Source organism: Agelaius tricolor, unplaced genomic scaffold, assembly GCF_023055355.1.
Source record: "Agelaius tricolor isolate 1412-34295 unplaced genomic scaffold, bAgeTri1.0.p SCAF_2, whole genome shotgun sequence".
In the NCBI taxonomy this organism is placed as follows: Eukaryota; Metazoa; Chordata; class Aves; order Passeriformes; family Icteridae; genus Agelaius; species Agelaius tricolor.
The window spans coordinates 89,524,427-89,534,977 of NW_027269262.1; the positions used below are offsets into that span (position 1 = coordinate 89,524,427).

The 10,551-nt window shown below is 40.7% G+C and overlaps 1 long non-coding RNA gene across 1 annotated transcript; it reads right to left on the reverse strand.

Moving 5' to 3' along the window:
* Positions 1–343: 343 nt before the first annotated feature.
* On the reverse strand, positions 344–8,467 carry LOC139600974 (uncharacterized). The gene is made up of 3 exons (XR_011682739.1): positions 8,364–8,467; positions 8,001–8,109; positions 344–593 (listed from the first exon to the last, which is right to left on the reverse strand). It is a non-coding gene; the product is annotated as an uncharacterized lncRNA (long non-coding RNA).
* Between the last annotated feature and the right edge of the window lie 2,084 nt (positions 8,468–10,551).

A 10,551-nucleotide genomic window follows, 5' to 3' on the forward strand; every position in this document is an offset into this window, starting at 1 on the left:
GGCTAGATCTTTGTAAAAGCTACTTCTGAATCCCTCTATGCCACATTAAGTCTCATAATGCACAACATCTCCTGAAATTTGGCCCAGAGTATATAAGATTCTCAAACTCACTTTGCAAAATGCCTTTATGGCTGGTTCTTCACTGGCAGGTGAGGTTTCATGAGGTTTCAGGTAGAAGGGAGAGCTGTCTGTGCTTTCTTTACCACAGAGTCCTGGGATTATTTCCTGCTATGGGAAAAAAAAATGAACAGCAAGAGGGAAAGACTGCAACCTCCAAAATTATGTATTTTTTTTATTTTATGTATTTACTTGTTTACATAAAACTTGTAGCACCAGACAGAAAATCTCAATTCAACTTCTAAATAGAAGGCACTCAGAAACCCATTCCTTATTTCCAGAAATAACAGCACAGGTGTATGGACACATTCACACACTGGGGTGACAGTCCCTAGAGGACTCCTTGGGACAGCACAATTAGGATTCACTACTGTCTACCCAACACACAGGACTCAACGTGGTACCTCTCCTTCACAGACAAATCCTCTGCTCTTTCTTCGGTGACCAGGAGCCAGCTTTGAAGGGGAGTCCATTCTCTATGAATCAATAAGAAAATATCTTAACACATTGTTCAGCCTCCGGCTTTATAGCAATCCAGATTAATTCAGTGACAGTTGTCAGTAAAAATTCATATTTTTCCATGCAGATCCTTAATGTGGGTTCAAATGCATGGCTGACACATACATTTTTAAGCAGGCCTTTTAAGTCCTGGGACTGAGTTACTTTCTGCATAAATTTTTTTTTTTCCTGAATAAATACAATGTGCTGCAGAGGGTAAGTACATGTCAGTGGTTAAATTTACTGAACACTCCAGAACAGCAGCAAAAATGACCTTTCTGGCTGGGTCTTTAGGTGAGCAAAAGAATGTTGCTCTGATGTTTCTGTCTGGTGTTTCAACCTTGCAGGGCCGTTTTTTGTAGCACAGATGTCTGAGCAGCCTCCCAAAGGCAGAGGTGAGCAATTCCTTAGGGGAAGCAAGTCAGGCATTTAAGAGATGAAGAGTTGTTGAATTCACAGTACTTCAGTCTGCTTTTCTAACCCAAACCCAGACTTAACAGATGGGTCCTAAGGTCTTTTTCATGACCCCCCATGCTGTCACTGAGATCAGAAATCCCCACTGCAATTACTGGAGAGTTCCCTTGTTCTCATCTGTTATGGACTTTGACTCCCTGGGGAGAACATGGAAGTCAAGGAACTGAGTAAGGCTGACACTCTGGTAGTGAGCTCACAGGATGGACCCAAAATACTACTTTTATTTTGGGATGGGTAACTTAATTTTTCCTTTTTTTATTTTTTAATTATCTTTTCTGGTCTTTCCCAGCTTAAATCTATTAATACAATAGCAATCTGCTTAAAGAAAGGCCAATTAAAACAAAAATAAATTTTAAAATTTAAATAAAAAGGAAAGAGATGAGGTAGGTCACTGCTATGAATTCATTAGTAAACTGTGCAAAATGCAGAGCCCCAGAAAGCTTCCACCAGCAGCCCTTGATCTAAGGATGAGTGGCTCTATCTCCTCTTCTGCAATTGCAGCCTTTGCTTCAGTTACATTATTCCTGCTCAGCTTGACTATGTTTTTCTATATTTCCCCTGTCTATTTTCTGAAGAGGCAATTGTTGTGAATGGTGGAGAAGGTTGAGTGTCTGACTGAAATAAAGGAAAATTAGTTTTTAAGGAGAGCAAATTGGATAGAATAGGACCCGTAAGGATAACAAGTTGGCGATAATTCAGTGTAGTCTTCCTGTTCTGCTCCTGTTTATTAAATATTCTTATTGACTTCTGCTTCTCAGTACTCTCTGTTCTAGTGTACTAAATTACAGTAACTGAATATTCTGTCTACATATGCTGACTGGTCATTTGAGAGATGAGTGCACTTAAGACAGAAATGTTTTCCTTTAGTCCTTGGATCCTTGAAATGCCTGTTATAAAACGTACATCTGCAAGAAGGCACTTCTCCTTGCCAAATGAGATTTAATGCTGAAAAAGCTGCAGAGCTAAATAAAATAATAAATTTTGAGGAGGAGCCTTCTTTTTGACTCATATTGCTTTTTTCTAGCCACTGCTAGAATTTTGGGTTAGGAATTAATGCCTCCATACCCATATTCTCCCTCCAATAAAAGAAGTCCTAATACAAATGTATACCATGAAGCTTATTTTTCCCTTGTTATGGCCTATTGATGGAGTTTCTCAAACTTTATACATTTTGGTTTCTGTTGCTTGAGGAGCAACATGCTCTGAGTGTCAGCCTCTTTGGCAATGAAGGGTAAACTATAGTGGGCCAAGGAATACTGTCAAGAACAACCAGGAATTTAGCCCTCATATTTAACTGTTACTGTTTTCTCTGAAATAGTTTTGACAAGCACATTTAAAATTCTTTTGGATGATGCCTGGATGTGACAAGAGGAATAAGCCAGTGACTGTTCTCAGTAGACAGAACAGGTGACATTATCCTGTTCTTGGGTGAGAAGCCTTGCTCCGTGGATTTGTACCATGGTGTCATGGACAGACAACAGGTGCTGGTCAATTTTATTACTACTGCAGAGTAGATTAAATGTTCCAACTTCCTTCTCTTTTCAGAAAAAGGGCATAGGGAGAAATTCCAGTCCTCTCCCTTCCCTAATTTACTTAGTTCAAGGCCAGGTTCAGTGGGGCTCTGAGCAGACAGATCTGGTGGAAGGCACTCCTGCCCCTGGCAGGGGGAATTTCACTGCCTTTCCACCCAGCCTGCCCCATTCCCAGAGGCAGGGAATTTCCCACAAGGGTACAGCTTTGAGGTCCCCCCTTCTGATGAAGAATGGAAGCCAATTCTTCTAAGGGCCAGGCAGACATGTGACCATTGGGAGCTTTTACAGGAGTGTGGAATTTTCTTAACTGTAATTCTCCTTCTTGAAACCTCTCTTATCTGATATGTTGGTTATTCTCTGAGAACCCTTTTCACAATAAACTCCCAGAGGAGAAAATGAGGGACAAATGCCTGCTTTCCTAATCTCAATTAAGATTGTTTGTTAATCTGATGTTGAACTGCTCAGCAAACTACACAGCAAAAAAAAAAAAAAAAAAGAAGTGCTCCTCCATTTGCTCAGAGATCGAACTTGCGGGCTCGTGAGATATTTGGCACTGAAAATAGTCATATTTATGAACTTCAAGTGCCTCCAAATACAGATGGAAGAAGTACATTACTTTGAGAACATATTTAAATTCATAATGTATAAATATAAATTCTATTCCTCAATGCCCTCTTTTTATAGGGCCGCCTTTATTCCCTGTACTAATGATTGTGATTTGTCCTTGCTTCTCCTGAAGGACCATTCCTTGTCTTCCATTGCTGAACTAAACACGTGCTCCATCTTGCTTTGCTGTCTCTGCAGCAGAGGCCAAGCTTGCTTCCAAAAGGGAATTCAACATCCTCAAGCTCAACATTGAGTACTGAGTGATTTGGAGGCAGCTGTTCAGCAAACATTCATCTTCCATTTGGAGGATCAGCCTTTTAAACCAAATGCAAGACTCTCCCACTGAATTAAGCCCCAACACTTCACACCAAACCATGAGAATTTCCCTGCCTTAGTAATCCATTAAGCATATGCAGTCTTTTATTAGGGGGAAGATATTTTTTTCCAGTAGGAACTAGAATCATACAATCATAATGGCTTGGGTTGTAGGGGACCTTAGAAGATCATCTTGTTCCAACTCTCCTGCCATGGGCAGGGACACCTTCCACCAGACCAGTTTGCTCAGAGCCCCATCCAACCTTCCCCTTGAACACTTCCAAGGATGGGGCATCCACAGCTTCTCTGGGAAGCCCGTGCCAGTGTCTCAGCACCCTCACAGGAAAGAATTTCTTCCTCATACCTAATTGAAATCTACCCTCTTTCAGCTTAAAGCCATTAAGTCATCCAAGTAGTTGCCATAAAGACAAGTAGTTAGTCATCTGTTTTCATTGACTTTAAACAAAATTGCGTGTGAGATTAAAATAAATGCATCTAATTAATTAATCTATGATGTTGTACCTAGCCAAGTACCTGAGCTCTGGTACCTCAGCTTAGAGAAATGCTTGGGAATAGAAAAGGTAATTCTGTTCTCCCTCTATGGATACAAGTTTTAAGTTTCATACCCCTGGGATTCTTTTATGCCAGTTAAGACCTTGAAATCTGTTGCTCAGCCTTCCCAGTTTAAGGTATTCCTCATCTCCACTTTGCAATCTTTGGAAAGAAGAGTAGGTGCCAGCTCTCATGTTTGCATCAGAAGAATAATTTTGAATTACAAACCCAACCTGTCAAGCTCAATTCTAAATCAGGGTAGAATTCACACCACACAATTAAGATACCTATTTTATCACTCTCTTAAGGGACAAAAAATGAAATTAAGAGCACTGAAATGACCTGGGTAACAACAATCATTTAAGCACAGCAGATTTCTTTCTTGAATTTTTTTCAATATGCAAGTTGTCACTTGCTTCCTTCTCTGTGTCACAGGGACTAGACCAGGAAGAGCTCTTCTGAGTCATTCTCTCAAGTCTTCTATTCCAGAAAAACTTCACCATCTAACCTCTGATTTAATAAACTCAGAGTCAATTCAAATATATATAGTTACCTTGCAAAATTTTAATTTCCCTTTCATAACTCAAAAATCTTGAAAGATAGCCAAAGAATATGGATTCTGACCATACACAGTTGACCTTCCTCTAAATTTAACTATTTGACCTTCATATGGCACCTATCCTGAATTATTCTATATATGGAATTTCATCGAGTTCTTAAATCTCACGATTCTGTGGGAAAGAACTGAAAATTTTCTAAAACCATTGTTTTTGCCAATGCCATTAACTGCTGTTATTTTGTTATACCATGTTCATTTCTCTGAGATGCTTCAGCTTCCTCTGTTTATTCTGAAAAATGATTCAAAGCAGAAGCTCTACAGAGATGCCAACAGTTGGAACAGAAAGAAGTAAGGAGTAATAAAAATCTGTTCAGCAAGAGGATGGGGAAGCAAAAATCACTTTTTATTTCCTTTATTACCATTACAACTGTTTCTTTGTCTTATGTTAATTGTGAAAATGGAGAACTTCAGAACACAGGGAATAAGTGGGAATATTTCTGTTGTCTTTAGTAGAAGAATTATTTTTTTTAATTTTCTTTAATTGTATTTAATATTTTTATTGTCTTATTCTTGACTTTGGCACAGTATGGATGTCCACAGAAGGCAGGAAGCATGTTTCTTGACAGGAACACCTCCCTTCACTGAGTCTGCTAATGGTTTGTTAAATGCCACACTGTGCAGGCCAGTTGACCTTTCTGCCTTCTTGTCCCCTACTGAGACAGAAGCCACACCAAGCAAGTCATAACAAAGCTTAAATACTTTTAGAAATTGTCTGTCTGCATCTGCTAGAATTTGAGTAAGCCCTTTGGGGCCACTCAAAATTAAGTATTGGTTCCTCCACTTGTGCTCTCTGGTTTGGCAGTTCCACACTACTGTGGCCCTGAAAGCCAACATTCCATTGCTGATTTTGTTACACAACTGTACATGGGGTGGTCAGGAGAATTTTTATCCAAAGGACACAAACTAAAATAGAATGTGAAATTATCCTTCCTATGGGGGCAGAAAGGACTGAAGAGCTAAGATCAGTTTGGGTGTGTGTGTCAGTCAGCACTTCTATTTGTGCTGGAGAGATCAGAATTATTGGGGACTTCTCAGCAGGTATTATCAGCTTAGACTTGGCCACTATGAGAGAGAACATGTGCCTGACATGTTTTGCAGATGTCATGAGAAACCCCCCTCCAAGTTTTCTCTTAGGTCTGTGTGACTGTGCTTTGCTCCCAAGGTAAGGACTGGGGTAAAACTTTTGCCTTTCCTACTCCTGTGTATTACTCACGTGGTGAGGGTTGTTTGCAGGAGCTTCAAAAAACCCTCTGTCCATACCTCTGCTTGATTAACAAACTGAACAAAGTGAAAGAGGAAGGAAGGACATGAAGGAAGGGCTGCTGCTTTGCAAAGCCCTGACACAAGCCAGCAGGGATACAGCCAGCTGTACAGCAGAAGTCTTACAAATACTGAGAGCATTTGGACGTGGATTTCGAGGAAATAAAGCTTTATCTGTTAACTCTGACTCTCTTTCCTTGACTTCAGGTTGTACAGTTATTTCCTAATCAAGATGCAGTAACTTCAGTCCCTATCATGTGAGAATGTGGGTGGAAAAGATCCTCTCCTGAATTTCTGCTTCTTTAACATTTTTTCTATGAAAGCAGTAGCACCAAGTATTGTATTTCAATGTCATTATTAATTAAGTGATATTGATGTAATCACTGATGTGATCACAGTTCAGTCTGAACCAAAGAAAGACTCTTAGTGAGACTATAACCTGTTAAAGCAATATCCTGCTCCTGATAGCTGGTCAAGGAAAGAAAAGAAAAGGCAAGGGTCACATTTCTCCTAATACAACACCCTAAACACCAGGAGCCAGCATTTTGGGTACTTCTCTGTCTGAATGCTGCACGTGTATAGTTATGTTTAAAGGTTTTGATGAGTTTTGTTTCCAATAACCCGTCAAATCACATTTTGACATATCTGGAATTGTGTTTCTCTGAGTTCCACTATGTCCTTGTGCTCTCTATGAAAGTATAAATCCTTTTTATGTTTGCTAAGTTCCTACCTCATTATTTCACTTATCTTATACTCACAGAACCATTAAGGTTGAAAAAGATCTCCAAAATCATTGAATCCAACCTTTGACTGATCACCACCTTGTCAACTAAACCACAGCAGTAAATGCCACATCCAGTCATTTCTTGAACACCTCCAGGGATGGTAACTCCATCACTTCTCTGAGCAGCTTGTTCCAATGCTTAACCTCCCTTTCAGCGAGAAATTTCTTCATGATGTCCAAAATGAACTTCCTCTGGCACAGCTTGAGGCTGTACTCTCATCCTGCCACTTGTTACCTGGAAGAAGAGCCCGACCCCCACCTTGTTACAACCTTCTCTCAGGCAGTGGTAGAGCATGAGAAGATCTCCCCTGAGCCTCCTTTATTCCAGGCTGCACAACCCCAGCTCCTTCAGCTGCTCCTCATATGACTTATGCCCCTACTCCCTCTTATTTTTAGGTTGTGAGAAAAAATGAGCATATTTCCTTTCTCCAAATTTTTCAAAAAATTATCTGTTTCACCATTTTGTCTCCCCCAGCTTTTGTTTTCAGACAAATTTTCTGTTTAGTATCTATCCATATAGAAAATGGTCCATCTCTTTGGGTCCATCTCTTTCTTTTAGTATTTGTTTTAATCCTATTTTTATTTTAATATGATATGAGAATTGATGCAAAGGACTATTAAGTTTTTATGGATTAAAATGACAATGTTTTCTGGTTAGTTCTCTATGCTTTTCCTTCAAATCCTCCTGATAAGGATCTGTCCCTTCTCCCAAATAACAAGTAATAGGGCGACAGGAAATGTCCTCTATTGTACATTATTGTACAGATTGTACATTATAATAAAATTTCTTCACTGGAAGGTTTGTCAAATGTTGAAACAGTCTGTCCAGGGAAGTGATGGAATCACAATCCTTGGAGATATTTAAAATACATGTAGAAGTGGCACTTAGAGACTTGTTTTAGTGATGACTTGTTAGTGCTGGCTTCACATTCAAGTGATTCAAGTCCAACTTGATCATTCAAGTTGGACTTGATGATCTCAGAGGATTTTTCCAAATAAATGATTCCATAAGTCAAATTACCCTTGCCATTCTGTCTGCTCTTGAGGACTGAGGAGGCATTTTCAAGATGTGAGTCTCTGTTATGAGGAATTTGTGTTCAACCTAATTCTATGAAAACACGGTATTTTTTGTAATCTACAAGCAGAAATAACAGGGTTTCTAACAAAATTTTTACATAAAGGCATAGGTGGGATAAAAAATGGTAACAGAATATGAATCAAAACGTGGGCTGTGAGATCTTACCTGATGGACTCTTTCCTGGTATTGAGAAGGAGTTTCTCTTTGGGAGGATTGGAGGTCATCACTGAGCACAGTTCCTTGGTGATTCCTGTTTCTTTGGGTGTGGACATCTCTGGGACACACCAAATTGAGAGACATTAGTATGGGTAACACAGAATCTCCTACTAAGCAAAACACAACACTGTCATCTCAGCTGTATATAGGAGACAGAAAACAGTTAAAGGAAAATATGGAATTTAAAACTGGAAGAAAAAATAAAAAACCCCAAAACCCAGCAAAAACCAGGACTTTTTTTCAAAATGGTTATGTTCCAGAAAGTTGTTTTCCTGCAGGTTATGGCTAATCTTGGAGTGAAGCTCATGGCACCTGTTCAAGATGCCAGGACAGGGGGTGTTGTTCAGGCAGGGATGAAGCTGTCCTTTATCAATAACTCCAGCACATTCAGTATAAACAAGCTGATTCCATCTGTGCTGCATCCTGTCATTGCCTGAACAATGCTGAAAGGAAAATCCTACGGCCCACTTACTTCCTGTTCTTGACATATGCAGCGCCAAGAGATTGAAGGCAGCACATGGTTGAAAAGAAAGAAAAGAAATGAGCTAATGGCTGAGCACAGCTCTCCCATCTTGCTGACTCCTCCAGAGATGACAGAATAGGTTCACCTGATGGTGACTCACCACCAGGAAAGCCATGATGCTGTGAATTTTAGGTGCAATCTTTTGCTCTGGTTATATTGCAAAGGGAAAAGAAATGGCAAGTGCAGGCTTTTCATTTCCCAGTTCCAGAACTCCACATTAATGAGCAAAATCAAGATACCATTTTACATGTGGTGGATCTGAGATGCCAAGGTGAGGAAAGCCAGCCTTGAGCTTCTTATGCTTCTTATGAAACACCTTCTTATGGGTTTCTTATGAAAGCAAACAAAATCCTGGGCTGCATCAAAAGGACAGTGGGCAGCAGGTTGAGGGAGTGGATTCTCCCACTCCACTCTGCCCTTGTGAGACCCCACCCAGAGTGCTCTGTACAGTTCTGGTGCCCCCAACATAAAAAGCACAGGGAAGATTTTGGAGCATGTCCAGAGGAGAGCCATGATGTTGGTGCTGATAAGAGGGCTGGAGCATCTCCCCCACAAACACAGGCTGAGAAAGCTGGGGCTGTTCAGCCTGGAAAAGAAGAGGTTCCAATGAGAATTCAGAGCAACCTTACAGGATCTGAAGGAGCTGCAGGGAAGCCAGAGAGGGACCCTCCATCAGAAACTGTAGTGATAGGACAAGGACTAATGGGTACAAACTGAAAGAGGGGAAATTTTTGCTGGATACTAGGAAGAAAGTCTTTACTGTGAGAGTGGAGAGACACAGGATCAGGCTGCCCCTTCCCTGGAAGAGTCCAAGGCCAGGTTGGATAAGGCTGAAATATTTTCAAGGTCCATTCCAATGTCTTAACATTCTGTCAGTTTGTGATTCTCTGATCATGCAAGTTGAGCACTCCAGCTTTGAGTGAGAAAAGGAGAGACAAACATCCGGCATTCGTGGGCCTGAATAAACTATTCATGGATTAGTCACAAGAGCTGTGATGGAAGAAAACTGCATTACAGCAAGTGTGAGGAATAGCCATGTCTTATTTCTGTTCTTAAAGTCTGCTCACTGACTCCACTGACCCTTGCTCTAGCTCAAGGCAAGCTATTATAAAATGTAGTTACTGTGTTTCCCCTTGCACTCTGGAGCACTTGGTTTTTTTTGAGGTTCTGGGAAGATTTCTCCAACCTGTCGTACTGGCACCATTCAAGAATGTGATTAAATTCTGATATGTTTTTCACAAAGAATGAAAAAAAAGCAGTGTAGTCCAACATTTAGCTTCATACCCATGCAGGCTGGCCCTCTGCCACACTATCTGGAGCAGGGACAGACATCTCAGCTGCATCACATTGCAGACTATCCCTCATTGCATTCTTTGCTCTTTCTTTTGAGGAAAAAAAGAGAAAAATGATATTAAAAAATCAATTTCTGGACACCTAGGAGAGACTTTTCATCATGCAAGTGGAAATAGAAGCAGCACATTCCCTTGAAAAGTCTTCCTTTTCAACTCCCACCTCCAAGTACACTTCAATTTCTGCATCCTGGCTGTCAAGCAGAGGCTGTGCAGCCCCTCACACAACTGAAGGACCTAATGGATGCCCCAGTCTTGGCACAGGCTGATCTCTGCAGGACAATGGCAGCAAACTCACCAGCTTTTTGCACTCCTGTGCTTGCTGACAGGATGAACAGCTCTCTGTGTTGATAATCAGGAGCACCCACAGCAGGAAACTGGTTTGGCCAGTTCTTCATTCCCCAGACACAAAGCTAATGAGAAACATTTTACCCAGAAGAAAGTGGAGGGTTAGAGTAATGTACAATGCCTAGCTAGTGCCTGGTTAATGGGGGAAATTTTCACTGAAGCCCCTGTGCAATAATTCCCTCACGTAATAAAAGCATCCAGACTAAGAGGGGTGCTCAGATTGAGATCTTGCACCCCTCTGGAAGATTTGAGTTAAAAAAACCCCAAAACCAGAAAACAA